Source organism: Xiphophorus maculatus, chromosome 15 (genome assembly GCF_002775205.1).
Source record: "Xiphophorus maculatus strain JP 163 A chromosome 15, X_maculatus-5.0-male, whole genome shotgun sequence".
Lineage (NCBI taxonomy): Eukaryota > Metazoa > Chordata > Actinopteri > Cyprinodontiformes > Poeciliidae > Xiphophorus > Xiphophorus maculatus.
Window position 1 is genome coordinate 3,803,183 of NC_036457.1, and position 17,424 is coordinate 3,820,606.

The 17,424-nt window shown below is 37.6% G+C and overlaps 1 protein-coding gene across 4 annotated transcripts in view; it reads left to right on the forward strand.

Annotated features, from left to right (window-relative positions):
- Positions 1-9,095: 9,095 nt before the first annotated feature.
- Positions 9,096-17,424, forward strand: part of LOC102229623 (T-lymphoma invasion and metastasis-inducing protein 2-like) — a 42,716-nt gene continuing 34,387 nt past the window's right edge. For 3 of the 4 annotated variants that reach the window (XM_023347986.1, XM_023347985.1, XM_014472382.2), the window contains exon 1: positions 9,096-9,169. The gene's annotated coding sequence lies outside the window, so the exon portion shown is untranslated. Of the gene's footprint in view, positions 9,170-13,564; positions 14,524-17,424 lie in introns of those variants that run through there. The other variant, XM_023347988.1, reaches the window with a different exon arrangement.

Sequence of the window (17,424 nt, forward strand, 5' to 3'; positions counted from 1 at the left end):
TTTGGGATAAGATGCTTTAAATGTGTTGTTTGCTTCCTGTTTGGTGTAAATAAATATTTGTCACATATTTTGTCGTATTTCAAAGAACTCGTGTTTTATAAAAGGAAATCATGTAGAGCAGGAGGGATTTGCTGATCACTCATTGGTTAATGTCCAGAACGTGGGAGGAGAGAGGAGAAAGGACAGGAAGTAAAATATGGGGCTTTGTTGAAGTTTTAAAAAGTCCCGTTTTGTTTTTCCTTATCAAACATGTTTTGGACCAGTCAGCTCCTGATGTTCAGTCGGTTTCATCCTTATCTGGCGCTGTGCTGGTTTTGGCCTGGAGGTTATCCTTCTGAAAGCTTTGCTCTCATTGCTTACGTTGTTCTGTGTCTTATTTTGGACAGAGGAGCTAAGACAGAATCCATCTTGTTTGAAGAGACTGGAGGAAAAACTGACCATTTTTTCTCACTTTTACTCCAATTTGCAATAGTTGCTCTCATTTCAACTGCTTACTTTTTGTGTTCACTCTGTTATTGTTCTTTCCATAGAAGCTACACCTGGTCTGGTTTAGCTGTGATACCTTCCTGCAGGAGGGCATCCACCAGGATGATGCTGCCATCAACTAATTGTTCTCCTTCTCCTGCTGTTAACATTCCTGGAATCCACAGCTGTAAAATATGGCAGTGAAGATCAACTTCAAGGTTCTTTCATGTACACAAGTGATGCTTGTCCAGAGAACAGTTTCCACTGGTTGGAAAACTGTGTGTGCGTACACATTCATTGTATGAAATAATTTGGGTTATAATTAATTATATTTGTGTACAATTAATATAACCTAAAGATTGTATATTTACACACATTTGAAGACTCTAATCTTTAAAACTGTTCATTGTTTTTTGTTCCTAAGTTAATATTTTGACTTTGAAATAAGCCAATGTGTGCTACATGATAAATCTTCATGCCTGAAGTTTATTCACAATCTGTTTACTGATCACAGTCATAACATAACAGTGATGAGAACATCAATAAACTGGTGCACTGATAATAAGAGGTGAGGGAAAATAAAGATAATTAAAAGTATATAAAGTAGTTGTACAAACACATTTATTAGTTATTTGTTTTATGTTGAGTTTAGAGGTTTTAATGAACTCTGGTCCTCTGAACTACTTCAAATAGGAATAGGAGGCCTACATGGTGTTGCATTGATATGCTTCTGATCTGTTTTTACTTAATCAGATAACAGAGACTCGTGACACGGCACTAAGTTGCTGTGTCAGTGCCTCATACAGGCCATAACGCTACTGAACAGCCAATCAGATGCAGATGACTCAATTATCACACTTTGATGCAAATCTGTCCAAATAAAACTTCAAAATCACTTTTAAAGGACACGTCAAATGACCAAACCTGTCTGTGGCATTCATTTCTTAAACCAAATCAAAACTATTTTGCCTTTAATAATGAAAATAATTTAGTCAATGTCCAGGAGTTAAAATAGCAAATAAGTTCATAAAGGAAACAATCATTGAAGCTCAGTTTGATTCTCTGATTTATTCTGGTGGACTCTGGTCCAGACAGCTGGCATTTCTTCTTCTACTGGTCTGACTGGTTGTAGCATCAGGTCACATTTAATGTCAGCAGAAGAGGAGGCTTATAGATGGCCAACTGGGCAGCAGAGCATTCTGGGATTTGTAGTATAAGCAGTGAATGGGCTGTTTCCCAGCGGTCCAGCTATAGGAGACATTGGGAAGTTTCTCACAGGACAAATTTGTCTGCAGCCTGCAGCCTCTGCTGTAAGGGATTCACTTTGGATTCTGTTCTGACTCGGTTTATCCGCTCTGTCTCCTGGTGTTAGTGGACTGACTGCAGCTCATTAATATGCATGAAGCAAAGGACATTACAACAAGCTGTATAAAAGATGCAGTTAAAGAACAGGAAATAAAACTTTCTTAGTCTGATATTTAATGTTTTTTACTTGCAGATCCTTCAGCTAAGACATCTCAGGGTTCTCGGCAAAGTTAAATGTAGTTCATCTGTTCATTTCTATGCCATGCAATTTGTTGCTTCTGTTTCTGGTTTCCTGTCAGTGACCAGAAAGTGTGATAAGAGCAAAGAGATACATTACAAAGAGGAAATATATTCAGTATTTCCAGATCTGCATCACAGAAAATTCTCACAGTTTTCAGCAGCTCATAGACGGACAGGAGATGCTGGTTCTGGTTCTGGTCGTTGTGCTTCACTTTGAAGGTAAAGATCTGTTTTCTTTCATATGAAGATGAGAAAAATTTTAAAAAACTTTTAATTACTGTGATATTCTGTGGAAATATGAGAATGAATATTTAGAGGTTAATTATATCATATATTAGTCAATCAGGTTTTGACGAGATATACAATAAATGTTAAAAAAAAATTTGGATAGAATATTTTTCCTTTGTTGACTCAAACTTCCAATCTGACAGAGATTAAAACATTGATTACTGTTTTTATAAAAATGTCTTAGCTTTTTAATGGTTGTCAATAAAAAGACATAAATAACAATAAGTCAAACATGATGTAACATAAATAAAGAGGTACAGACCTTCACAGTTTTGTGAAGGATAAATTGTGTTAAAACTTTAATGTCTTTGTTTCTGCTGCAGGAACCAGAGGAGAGGAACTTCATCTCCATCACAGAGAAGGAGAAGATGTTGTTCTACCTTGTAACAGTTCATCGTCTTCCTCATGCTCTGATGTTACCTGGTTTAACAACAGAGGTAAAAGCCAAAATACTCAGCAGGAGGTTTGGACTAGGAACGTATTTGAGAATTCACTTCAAGCTTACAGGTTAAATATGGACAGAAGTTGCTCTCTGGTCATCAATGACATCGGTCCTGCAGACTCTGGACTCTACACCTGTAGATCTGGTTCTGATGCTTCCTCAGATGGTTTTGTGTATCTGAATGTTTTAACCGGTGAGTATGTAGACCTGAATGATTTAACACCGTTACCTGTTGTGTTTCTTCTACTTCCTGTCTGAGCTGGGGGCGGGGCCAAACTTTGCTAACATCAGGAAATCGGCTCATCAGAGGGAACGTTGTGCTCGGCTGCTGAGGATGTTTAGATTTAATCAGTTTGTCTTGTATTGTGGTTCAATGTTTGCACAAAAAACAGAATAATTTATTTTCAAGATGTATTTTTCATCATGCTGATAAAAACCTGTTGAGATCTGCAATATTAACATACATCAATCACTAATTTACATGGAGACATCTAAAGTTTTATCACAATCTTCTCTTGCTGCTATTTATTTAATAATCTATATTCTGCAGCCAGAGACACACTCATTTTTCATACAATGAATGTGTGACAATTATTTCATACAATGAATGTGTACGCACACACAGTTTTCCAACCAGTGGAAACTGTTCTCTGGACAGGCATCACTTGTGTACATGAAAGAACCTTGAAGTTGATCTTCACTGCCATATTTTACAGCTGTGGATTCCAGGAATGTTAACAGCAGGAGAAGGAGAACAATTAGTTGATGGCAGCATCATCCTGGTGGATGCCCTCCTGCAGGAAGGTATCACAGCTAAACCAGACCAGGTGTAGCTTCTATGGAAAGAACAATAACAGAGTGAACACAAAAAGTAAGCAGTTGAAATGAGAGCAACTATTGCAAATTGGAGTAAAAGTGAGAAAAAATGGTCAGTTTTTCCTCCAGTCTCTTCAAACAAGACGGTTTCTGTCTTAGCTCCTCTGTCCAAAATAAGACACAGAACAACGTAAGCAATGAGAGCAAAGCTTTCAGAAGGATAACCTCCAGGCCAAAACCCTTTAACATTAGTGAAAGTTTCTCTCAGACTAATTTTCATTTTTCATTTGGTTTATTCGCCTCCAGCTGAAGATCACCGAAATAATCTATAACAGAGGACAAATTTATCACTACAAGATTAAAGCCAGTGTTTTACATGTAGTGGGACTATGTGGGATTTATGTTCATAATAACATGAAAATATGTGAAAACAAAATGATAACCAAAGATATTTCAGATTTGGGATTTTTCCTTCACTTATGTTTGAATCAGAAGTATAAATAATTGTCAATAGTTTTGCATTTTTATTTTGCCAGGTAATTTTTTGTCTTTCTTGTTTTTAAGAAAAATCTTTTGTCGTCTTTTTCAAACTTGCTGAAAAAGTTTTATCATTTTTTTGAGTTGCAACAGGACACAAAATAGTCAAAGTATAAATAATAGCAGTTTTATTTCCTCAGCTTGAAGAGAAAAATCTGTGGTTTCAATTGTTGACCACTCATATATTCTTTCATTAAGTAATTGTCAAAGGTGCAGTTTAAATTTTTTATCTTTAAACAAATTCTATATTTCAAGTGAAAACAGACAGAAGAGCACAGAATGTAGCGTAAAATGTTTTTCTGAATGTCTTTCCCACAGTTAGCAGAGGAGAACCAGATGATATCTACTACAGAGGAGGAGATGAAGCTGTTCTGCCCTGTAACAGACCTTCATCACTGGACTCCTGCTCTGCTGTTGACTGGTTTCATAAGAGAAATGAAAGCATAAAAATTCAACAGGAAGTTCAGAGAGGAATTGTTCAGAGTTCACCTCGTTCTGCCAGGCTGAGTTTGGACAGAAACTGTTCTCTGATCATCAACAACATCAATGCTGAAGATGCTGGATGGTACAGATGCAGTTATGACACAGATGTGTATCTAAATCTGCTGATCAGTGAGTAGTTAGTCTGCAATTTTTCCACAGAACAGCAAATGTTCATGACATTAAGATTAGTTGGTTTAGTACAGACATGTAATAGTCTTGTTTTTTTTTCAGTCTCTTCATCTCCACCAGATATTGATCCAATAAAGAATGGAAACATCACATTACTCTGTTCTCTTGTGAGATCCAGAGGATTTGGTTCTTGTCCAGATAAAAGTCTCCTCTGGGTGAACGAAACAGGAAGTGAACTGACTGGTGAAGGTGATGGATATAAATCTGGAGGACAGTTTGGTTGTGTTTCTCTTCTGACTGTGAATCTTCAGAGCAGCAGAAGATTCACCTGCCAGTTTGTTGAAGGAAATGAAGTGAAGATAGAAGCTCACTATGGATCTGAAGGTATGATGTCATCACATCTGTCTCCACAGCCATGATAATTTCTCATGAAGAAGTTAAATTGTTGAATATAAGACTAAGTTATATACTTAGTCTTATAGTTTTATTTTATCTTACTATTAAACAATATATTTCTAATTTATTGTCATTATTTTGGACACTTTGACTTTTCACACCACAGTTTCTATGTAGATCTCCAGTTTTCTTCTCCATCATGGTGGTTCAGGTTCTCCTTGGTTCTAAATGTGGATCCAAAGTCACAGACACTCAGATTGATGTTCAGTCCACCATCATGTTCAAACTATTTTCTTCCTAAATCAGATGAAAATGATCCCATCAGGTTGTTGCTCCGTCTCCTCCTCAGGCCCCCCCGCCTCGTCTCCTCTGAGCTTCATCATGTTGACTCTGAAGATCACAGGACTGATCCTGATGGTTGGAATCACTGTTGGTATCATCAGAACCAGAGGTGAGGAAACTCAGCTACAATGGAGACGATTTACACAGTTCTTACTTTAATCACTTTATTCTGTTTTTCACTGCAGGGAGAAAAAAGCCTCAGAAAGACATTAATGTAAGAGAAACAATCATGAAAAATACATTCATAGACCTTTTATATGTAGATTATAAATGACAAACATTATGTAAACAGTATTGATTTTTATCTTTTTCCCTTTTTAGTCTCTACCTTGAAATATCTTAGAAGAAAATCAACATTCATTGAACTATAATGTTGTAAAACTGTTATATTTTATGAGTAATAAAGGTAAAAGCTGTTATAAAGGATTTTCTCAGTATCATTTGTGATGCTTTGATATTTTTATTTAAATGTCCCTTTTGTGTCTGTACCTGTTTTATCCAGTTAATATCTGCTTTTTTCTCTCAGGTTCGTTTTGCTGTTGATGACGACACAGTGAATTATGAAAATGATGGATAACGTTCTGCTGCCGCCGCGCTCCACTGAGCTTCATCACAGCCATGAAGATTCATTAAAAAAGCTTCATTTTAATTGTTAGCCAAAAGAATATTTTTGCATTGAGCTATCTGCATATGAGTAGTAATTTTTAATTGTGTTAAATTCAGTATTAAATCCATTATAAATGTGTTAAAAAGCTGTTTGTTTGAGATAAGAAGCTTTAAATGTTCTTTGCCTCCTTTTAAATGCAAATAAAATCTTTGACACATATTTTGTTTTATTTTGAAGAACTCATATTTTATAAAAGGAAGTGATGTAGAGCATGAGGAATTAACTGATCACTTATTGGTTAATGTCCAGAAAGTGGAAGGAGAAAATAAAAAACAGAAAGTAAAATTTGGACATTTGTTGATGTTAAACAAAAACTGTCTTTTTTTATTTAACAAACATAAACAAAACAAACACTTTTTGCCATTATGTCATAAAAAAACAATTGTCCAGAATGAACAAATAGATTTTTTACAAGTAGATCATAAAAATATGAACTTCAAAGTTTAAAAAAAAGTTAACACACTAAAGAGGAACAATTCTCCATGTAAACATATGACTATATATGGTTCACAAAGAGAAAATCAAAATGAAATGGCTTTAAAATTTCCTGGAGTAGCTGGATGTTAAGTTGCTCTTTGAGATCTTTCAACCTTGATTCTTTTAAACATGCTTGGTATTAATCAGGCTACAGAAATTGAATTGACTTCCAAAGTTAGCTAAATGAATTATATTCTCACATCGCATTTTCCTCCCAATTAGATTAAACTTTTTTTTATGTTTAATTTTGGCTGTTTGTTTGAAATTAGTTGCTGAATATAAACCAAAAACTCTGATAAGTACATTTTTATCTGGAAAATGCGAAATTATCTATGTTAGTTTGGTGATTGAGTGAGATATTCCTGGGTAAAATCACATAAAAATTGTAACATGCAGTTTGTTTCTCTTATGATTAATATCAATATTCATTTTACTGCTTATTCTGGAACATTACCAGCCATTGTATGTTTCTTTTGCTGCTTAAACTGGATTCAATATTCAGTTAAATTAATCAAAATGTGAACATTTATTTAGTCCAAATTAAGCATAAAGATTTCAGATGGCATTTGCATCTCCAGCTTGTTCAATTAAGAGATTTAAAATGTCCCTCTTCCCCCGGCAGCCAGCAGGGGGCAGCAGTCAACTGGTAGGAAACGGACTCGGACTTCAAGCGTGAAAAAGATCCAGTGGTTCTGATCTTCTCAGCTGATTTAAATCAGTTTCTCATTACCAGAACTCGAAGGATCCGACCTTTCGGACCTGGAACTTCTCCATCCCTTACAGACCTCAGCAGGAAGGTTCCTGGTTCTTCCTGGGTTTGGATTTTGTCCTTGTTCATGCTTGATCTGACCCATCTCTCAGGTAATCCGCCGCCGTTATGGCTGGGACAGAAGTTCCTCTTCATCTGATCTGTGTCCATGTCAGCTGCTGATTAATGTTTAGTTCTCTCCAGATCTGGACCGTGGTGTTTTCTGAAGGAGGTTCTGGGGAACAGAGTTTCTTTCCAGATGCTGATTGTTCAGAGCAGCTATCAGAAATAGTGTACTCCAATCCAATGGATGAGCAGGATAACTTTCTCAAAGAAAGTGCTTACATAAAAACCATGTCTATTAGTAGTAGAAATAATATTTAAAATGCCTAAAATTGTGAGAATAACATCAGGATTGTAAATATTTAGTGTTTGTTGGGAGCAGAAATAGTTATAGAGTCCAACATCTGCTGAGAGGAAGGATCTCCTCTAATGCTACTTTGTCCACTTTCACTCTTTCACTCTTAACTTCTACCAAATATTTCACTTTTTTGTGATTTTCTTAAAATTGCAGTTCAGGTTTTAAGTTTTCGCTTACAGCAGGTTGGGGAGGTGTGAATGGGTGATGAAACTCTGATGTGGGATAAAACCAGCAAAACCATAGGTCTCGTTTCAGATTCCTAGGTGAACACCAAGGAGCAGCATTTTCAATTTCTGCCAAAAGCAGGCAGCAGACTACAGCACAGGGCATGACACTTCATTTTAATTCACATTTTGCAAAGAAGGAAGTTGCTATCATTGTCTTCTTCTGAGGTTTTGGTGCAGCGCCCCCACAGGCGAGGAGGGTAACAGATTTTTTTAAAGGTTTTGCTGGTTTGAAACAAACCACAGCAAGTGAAATCGTAACAAATGTTACAATTCTGTCCCCGATTGGACGAAGTCTACCAAACTATCAGGTATGAAAACATTCTAAATTTCTTCCTGCGAGATGTTGGAAGATCAGGTGATGCACAGAGACACAGTTTCTAGAAGCTTGTGGGAAAATGTTTGGTGGCAGTGCAATGGGTAAGACACTTCACCAAAGGTTAGTGTCTGTGTATATTTATATAAGCCTCTATGAATGATTTCATCCAAACCTGTTCACCAGTTTTTATTTTCTCATTGGCATTCCTCAGAACAGAATTCAGAAATTCTCAAAAATGCTTTTTCAATCTTTAAATGAATTTGTCGCTGGTCCACATCAGAAAATCTGTTTCCTGTTCCTTTGAGAAAGTTTGCAAATGCTTTTGTTCTTCATGCAAGAGACTTTGTTCAATTCACTGCTTTTTCTAACATTTTCAGTGACTTTTGTCACGTTGATCAAAATGTTTTATACAGATCTCTTTTGAAGAACATTTAAGCATCATTTCATTTTAAGTCTTTAAGGCTAAATTACTGAACTGACTGTCATAATGTGTGGGTCATATTTAGATGTTTCCATCAGACATTTTTACTAAATCCACCCTGAATTGGTACATTTTCCCTGTTGAATCTGGACTTTCTCCAACGTAGGTAAATGTGTGAAGCTCTAGTTTTTTTAAATGAAATGAGAGTTCATCTGATGAACCCGGAGCCGGTAAATGGCGTATAAAGCCGGTCCAGAACTGAAGAACTTTAAAAATCCTGAACATGATCTAATCACTGTGTTTGTCACAGAGGTGTGGTCTGCCGAAACAAATCCTCCTCCTCCTGTTGGGTTGCAGAATCCCGCCCTCCTGCTGTCAGAACCGAGGAACCGGGTTGGTCCAACTCAGACTGGAGCCAACAGAGACGAAGGAGACTGCTTGTGCTGCCGGTGAGTCCTTCTGCTCTCCTCTCCGTCCGTCTTTCCTTCTGGACTTTCTGCAGCTGCTCAGAGGAGGTTTCTGTGGATCCTGGAGGATTTTCTTCCTCTCTGGTCCGAGCAAAACGCTTCCTGCTGATCCCTAAAACTGCTGAAGATTATTTTAATGTCTCTAAAACCAACCAGCATCACTGGTTACCAAATACAGCTGATAACTACAGATGGACGTCTTGATCTTAAAGGGACTTAGAAACGTTTCCCATACGAGAATTTTATCGTTTTATGATTAAGAAGAGACCAAAAAGTTCAGTTTATTTAGAGATTAGAGAGAAAATATCACATTTTCTGCTCATATCTGTTCATTTCTATCCAGTTTCAAAGCTACATCCTGTTCACCAAAGATCGTTTCTTCTACTAAAACATGCAGCTGATAAAATTAAGAGTTTTTTCTTTCTATTGGTGAGATTCAGAGTTTTAAAAGCAACAGAGCTGTGAGAAAGTATTTACACCCTCAGGTTTCTTCTGTTTTTGCTTTTTTTAGTCCAATTTAAATGTTTCAGAGCTTCAAGTAACTTATTAAAAGCTATGAAAGCAACTTGGTCTTTTGTGGAAAAAATAATTACACCCTAATCTTTATAGCTGGGCTGGAGCAGCAGAGTGTGAGTCGCTAACATCACTATGGAGGGAATTTAACCCTCTGCTTTGCTGAATAGTTTTAATTCAGACACAGTGGACCTAATCATCCAAGTAAATTGGATTTAGCTCAGGACTTTGACTAGACCATGATAAGACTACTAGAGTTTTTAAAAATTATTCATAGGTGAATCTGCTGGAGAGCTATAGATTGTTGCTTTGCTGCTTAACAGCAAAGTTTTAACCAGCATCACAAATGATGGTTGGATTTTTTTCCCTTTATCTCTTATTTTAGTTTTGTTTCATTAATGTTTTTTATTCATTTGTTTTTTTAAATAAGTTTAATTGTATTTCTTATACATTTATTTAAATTTTATTTGTTTAATAATCTGAGATCATTTAGTTTCTCCTCTGTGTGATTCTGTTGGATTGGTATTTGATCTGATCTGGCCTACTTCGTGTTGTCAGACAGGTTCTGTTCATGTGATTTCTTCAGGCCTGTTGAAATTGAACCATCACATTTTTGAACTTTTGGTTGAGTTGGTTTGTTTCTGGGGGTTTTTTTTATTTATTTATTTTTCAATAAGAAATGAAACAATCGTTTGAAAACTGCTCGCTTTTACTTATTTTGACATTTTGGATATTTAAAATCTGTAAGAAACAAATATAATACTAAATTAAAACAAATTTTGACACCAAGATAAATTCCCAGATCTTTGGAAATGTTTTTTCCAGCAAAAATCTAACAATGTTTACATTTTATCTTGCCTTAGTTGCAGTATTTTAGCTGAAATGCTCTCGTTTCCTCGTGTTGCTCTCGTTTCCTCGTGTTGCTCTCGTTTCCTCGTGTTGCTCTCGTTTCCTCGTGTTGCTCTCGTTTCCTCGTGTTGCTCTCGTTTCCTCGTGTTGCTCTCGTTTCCTCGTGTTGCTCTCGTTTCCTCGTGTTGCTCTCGTTTCCTCGTGTTGCTCTCGTTTCCTCGTGTTGCTCTCCTTTCCTCGTGTTGCTCTCGTTTCCTCGTGTTGCTCTCGTCTCCTCGTGTTGCTCTCGTTTCCTCGTGTTGCTCTCGTTTCCTCGTGTTGCTCTCGTTTCCTCGTGTTGCTCTCGTTTCCCCTGCAGCCGTCGGGTGGAAACCCTGCGGCGTGACTCCAGGCAGGTTGCTGTGGGTCTCTGTTGTGACTAATGAGCGGACCCATTAAAGCTAAACGGCGTCCCGCAGGGAGACGGTTCAGGACTGTTCAGGACCTCAAACCCCAACAGACCCTCTTATGTTCGGGTCGGGGAACCGGGTCGACCTTCAAAGCCTGGCAGAGGTCACTTTATTCGCATAATTGCAAGACGAACAGGTCCAGGTGGTGGAATGGCCTAGTTAAAGTCCAAATTGAGTGGCAAGGCTTGGAAGTTCTACTGATCTCCAACCAGATCTGACAGAACGTCAGCCTCTCTTTGGGTCCCAGTAGAACCAGTGCAAAGTCAATAATCGTACCGCCTCGGTGATCAGGGAGGTCAAAGGTCACCTGATCTCTCTCTGAACAATAGCAGCTTGTTTTCGAAGTGTTGGCGCTGCGTCAGTCGAGTGTCCAGATGTCCCGTCCGTTCAGCAGGAGGCCGAGTGAAACTCATCAAGCTGATAATCAGACGCTGATCAGCGATCGGGTCGGTTCCGACCAGCTGCTTCCTGCAGGTGGTTTACAGTGGCAAACGTGGAGAAAAAAAATCAAAAATGAATTTTATTTGTTTATAATTAAAATTTTTATTCATTTTGTTTATAATTTTTTATTGATTTTTCTGATTTATATTTATTATTATTTTAGTTTTTTAAATTTATTTCTGTTTTATTTAGTTATTTATATGAACTTTTTTAGTCCTTATTAATTTAGCTATTCTTTATCTGTTTATTTTTTTCATTTGTTGTATTTAATATTTTTATTCCTTTATTCATTTCTAATAGTTTTATTTCTTGCTTATAGTTTTTTTATTTGTTGATTTTATTTATTCATTTTATTTTTATTGTTTTATTAAATTAATTTAGCTATAAATATTTTTATTATTCATTCACTTTCTATTTATTTTTATTTTTGCGTTGTTATATACTGTTTTATATACATGTAAGGTTTTTTTGTTTTGTTTTGAAATTTTTATTCATTTTTTAAATGTATTTATTTTTATCCAGTTATTTTTATGATCAAACATAAACCCAAATTCTCTGATCTTCTCAGACCTTTTCTGTAAAGATGAATTCATGTGATATTTAGAGTTTTGATCTGAAATAGTTTACAGACTCAGAAGAACCGGTTCAGTCCAAATGTTTAGATGAGGAAGAACCACTTGCCTTACCAGATCACACTCTGCATTTCCCCCTGATTATCCTCCATGTTGTTCTGCAGAGCAGCAGAAAACCCAGCAGCTCCAGCCGGATTGTTGTTCCTGGGACAAACCGACACGGAGCGGCTTTCCGCACGAGACCGAGCTGATAAGATCGGACTCTGGATCAGAACTCAATTAGAACTCTAAATCCAGCAGCTTCTGGCTGATTGGACTAATTGGATCAGAACAGAGTTTGTTTTGTTTCTTTTCTGCATGTTTGAGGTTCTTTAAACCGGCTTCATGGACCGACTGCAGTAACCGAGTTAGAACGTTTCGGGTCATCAACACACAAGAGTTAAATCTGCATTTGTTCTTTTGTTGGTGCTTTTAAAGATCCATTTGCACTTTAAAGGTGCAGTTCTTTATTTATGTACTTTTATTCCACTCTGATGGAGACAAATCTGGGATTTTCTGTAGGAAAAAGACGTTTTATTGTCTTTATCAGCAGTTTCAGTTTCATGTTCAGGTCTGTTGGAGTTTTAACAAGCATATTTTAATCTGATTTTTCTTCATTATAGTTAAACTTTAAACTGAGTTTAAAGTTGTAGGAAATGAACAAACATGCAGATCTAAAACTGCACGTGAAAAACAAAAAAATGAAGCTGGTTTGTTGCAACAGGGCAGAGATTCATTTGGAATCTGTAATTCAGGGTTTTTTTCTCCACAAGCAGCTGAATTAAAGAGCGACCTCCCCCTCAGACGCTGCATGATTACTGAGAGGAAACGCTGCAGCTCATCGTAATGAGGTTTATTTACAGCCTGCAGCTGTAATTTCAGGAGTCTTCTGTCTGCGCAGAGCGGCTTCGGTTTCATGGGGGCCCAACGCTGCAGACTGGGGGACTCAGTCCGACAAATCTGAACAGACTTTACATCCAGAACGATGCGAGGATGAGTTTGTTTGACTTTTACCTTCCACCCTAAGAATCTCTAGAGGAAACCAGTGACGGATCTTCTGTACAAGAGTTTCATCCATCTGACCTTACGGTGTTCAACCTGTGGCCCAGGGGGCCGCTAGTGGCACCTGGATGGATTTTTTTTTTTTTCGTTACCCCCCCCGGCCACAATTCAAGTATAAATTGGGACAAAACTTTATCTTTTGAATCAAAATCTACTGACAAAAATGTCAGATGCAACACAATGCATGTCTACTCATTGACTTATAGTCTGAAGTTCACCTTGTTTCACCCAAATCTACTTTAAATTGCTGAATTAAAGTTGCTTAAACACAGGAAGTGTTTTCAAATGAGAACTGATCTAGATCCTTTTGTTGCTGCTGAGAAATACAAAATATTTTTCCAAACCCAAAATGATAACAAACTGGATGCATTTCTTTCAACAAGAAAAAACCATTGAATTTACAATCCAGTTTCTACAAAAAATGTTTAATTAAAATAGTTAATGCTTTATTTATTGTTAAGTAGATAAAAAAATACAAAATTTTATGATGGGAAAAAACAGCTGAGACATTTTTAACAGAGAAATGTGACGACATCCTGAAGGCAGAAGCTTCTTAAAGAGACAGAATCCCAACTTCAAGGAATTAAATGTTGACGTAAAATTTCTTTTAAGTCATATTTGCTATATAAATATAACAACTGAAGGTAATATAGTTCTTAGATGTGCCTTAAAATGGAATTATGTGGCTAAAAATAAATACTACTTCCAATTTAAGAAGTGTTGTGTTCATTGCAGAGTCATAAAAACAGAAAACTAAATATGGAAGTTATTGCTCTGCCCAGTTCAGATCACATTTTGTTCTCTGGCGATTAGATGCTGGTTCTTTCAGAAAATAATGAATTTTTCATTAAGTTCTGTTTGGTTCTGGTGGGAACCAGGATCTGAACTGTTCTGCAGCGTTGCGTCACCGAGTCGCCGTTCTTCCAAACAGAAACTCTCAACAACCAACCAGGATCAACGTTTCCTCAGCAGCTGCTTCCAATTAATCCCAACAAGAACAGCCTCTCTCTCTCTCTACCCATGTTACCACATGATGCACTGCCTCGCTCGCCCACCCGCCCTCTCCACAGTCGGCATGTCGTCATGAATGTGTTATTAATCTGAAAACACTCAGAACAGACTATTAGTTTCAGATTTTCAAACATTTCATCTGCTTTGTTAGTTCCAGACTAAATTAAATGTTCGACTGTAAATATTTGGGATTTTCAGGAAGCTCCGCGTTGGGAAGGTCGTCTCTAGTTTCTTTGTGGCTGCAGGACAGTTTCAGCTTTAATTCCCCATATAAGCTATCCTGGTTTCCCTCTCCGTCTTTTCCCAAACTGTTAAAAGGATTTAATACAAGTTGGAAGAAGTTTCTCGTTATCCTGGACGGATCTTTCCATTCCTCAGAAAAATGCTTCCTCATATCAAGGTCAGATTTCTGCTTCTGTGCGGCTGTTACTCCGGTTTTCCATTGCTGCTCAGCATTTTGACTTGGACCAGTTTGGAAGAATCAAACTCGGTCTTATCCGGCTCTGGATCAAGAACCAGTTCTGCAGCAGAAACCGAAAAAGAAGGATAAAAAATCTTCCATGACTGACTTTCTGGTTTCCTGTCTTCCCTGAAGCCGAGATATTTAAGTAGCCTTTAGATTTTGTCTGAGAAATCATAAAAAAAATCTGAGTCGAATTTTAATATTTATGCAAAATGTAGATCAACACTAACCAAAGACAAGACATTTTTTATTTAGGTGACTTCCTGTTATTACTGCTCTGGTAAAAATGCTAAAGGGGCAATATTATGTAATATCGACATGTTTGAGCTTTACGTCAAGATATAAAGTTCTTCCCTTATAAAACATTCCTGTAGTGTCGCCTTAGTATCACATGTTTGAGAAGTCATTTAATCTCCATGGTAACCAATCAGCTGAGCAAAATGATTGGATGGACCTAGCCCCGCCTTTGGGACACAGCTCCTCCCCCACTCAGCTCCTTCAGACTAGCCAGCAGCAATTAGCAAACAGCTGGTGAAAATGTAGCTCATTATAGGAGCTGCTTATCAAAGCAACCCATGTTGGGATGACTTCCAGAAAGAGCAGGAGTTTTTAAAGAGACAGAGGCCAAAATTACAAGGCCTTAAAATACGAATTAAAATTTCTTTTAAGTCATACATATGTACAGCATTTTTATAACAACTGAAGTTAACATAGTTACTTGACTATGCTGTAAATGGCACTTTGTGCCCGGAAAACAAATAACAAGGCCCTTTTAAAATTGTATTAATTAATCCACGACTTTCTGATTTTCTGCAGGATAGATGAGCGCAGAAATCCGTTTCATTTAAACGAGTCAGGATGAAACTTCGAGAAAACATTTCCTGTTCGAAACTCAGCTATGCCTTCACTCAGAGATATAAACTAAAACCATGAAAAAAAAAACAAGTTATTTCTTTCCTCTGCTCTACTGAATATAATTAAACACAAGCTACAAAACTAACTGCAAATAACTGTTTTATAACATTTGTTTTATGTTTAAATATAAAAATAGTATTAGAAAAGCACCTTTCACTTGCTGTGTAGCACGGTGAAGGATCTGTGATGCTGTGGGCCTGTTTGTCCTTTGGAGCCTTATCAGAGTTCCTGGCATTTCGCCTGGATTCCCTCTGGTGTGGAGCTGAAAGCGAGTCGCCTCCGACTCTTTCAGCAGGATAATCATCCTAAACATCAACACAGAAACGGCTCATTGGGCGCAGAATCAACTTCTTCCAGAACCGTCCCGGTTCTAAATCCCAAAGCGAAGCCCGGGTTTGTGATCCAGCTGTGTTGTTGTTCTGGTTTGGAGCTTTGAAGTCGCCCTGTTGGTTTGCTCTTCCTCTGCCTCAGATGTTTGTATTCTTCTGGTTTTGTAGAAGTCGGATCAGGACACAATCCGTCTTGTTGCTACAATCTGACATCGCTCTGATGTTTAACGCAAATATTTCACAAAATAACAAACCAATCAAAACCACATCAGTGGTCCAGCTCATCTGGTTACTGCAAGATTCCTCTCAGATAATCCTGTGGTTTTTATCAGCTTTCATCCTTTTGTTTCCCAACGCCTTGTGATTGAATTTCTCGCCGTGTTTCTGATTGCAGCATTTTCCAGCCGGTCGTTGTGTAACGAGTCCAGCGTTCCTGAGCTTCCTGCGGTTTCTGGGGACTCTGGCAGCAGCTCTTGTGTAAAGTTACAAACTCCAACTGGTTTGTTTTCACGCAGCAGCTGCAGAGAGGCTGAAGGCCGTCCAGGCATTGTTTGAAATCACACACCATGTGTTTAGATGTAAAGAATGTCAGTTTTAACCGCAGCATTGATGTTTTTTAGATCTAAAAACCAATAGTGGAACTGATTCTGAGTCAGAAACCAAAATGGACCGGAAAGATGCAAAAACAGTCCGAAAATGAGCATTATCCCTTACTGGTTTAGGATAAATAAACTTGAAATGGTTTGAAAACGTTCCAGTTTTCCTGCTCGTCGTGTCCGAACAGCGACGCGGGACAGGAAGTGTGCGACTGGGATGTTTGACCCTTCGTAAGGCGTTTGATTCCAAAGCGTTTCAGAGGAAAGCAGCGTGTGGCGCTGACGTCAGGTTGTTTATCAGCAGGATGGGAAATTCCCGCTCCAGCAGCCAGATGTGTCTCCAGTTTATCTGCTGGTCGGTTTGGCAGGAAGCCGACGGTTAAATATAAAAGCTGCTGCTCTGTTTTTAACCTGCATCACAGAAACACAGGAAGCAGGAGATGGATTCCCCAGCTTTTAATGCAGACGCTTGAGCTGCACCTCCTTCATGTTTGAATGCAAAGCAAGCAGAAAGTACATTCACAATTAACAACAATAATATGTGTTATTTAGCCTGTAATCAGAAAAAATCTAGGAGTTCATTTTTCAAACTCATATTTTTACTGTTATTCATAAAGATGTCTCAGTTAGCTAAATGCTAGTTAAACATTTAGCAGGCTAAATATGCAGCTCCAAACTAAATTTCTAGATCCAAGCTAAATATTCAGCTAGCAGGCTAACTGAATATGAATTAAATTTAGCCTGCTAGCTAATTTTAATTTAGTCTAACTGGAGAAAAAAACTCAAATTTTGACATTACTCTCTCAACTTTTCTGAAGAAACATAGAAAATATTAAACTTTTGGAGTTTTTCTGAGTTTTCAGAAGGGTTTACTATTTTTCTGAGTTTACTCATTTTTTCCCGTCTACATTGGCCCTAATATGCCATTGAAAACATCTGTGCTGTATCATTCTTGAACTGAAGTCAGGGGCCGCAAATGGCCCTCGGGCCACACTTTG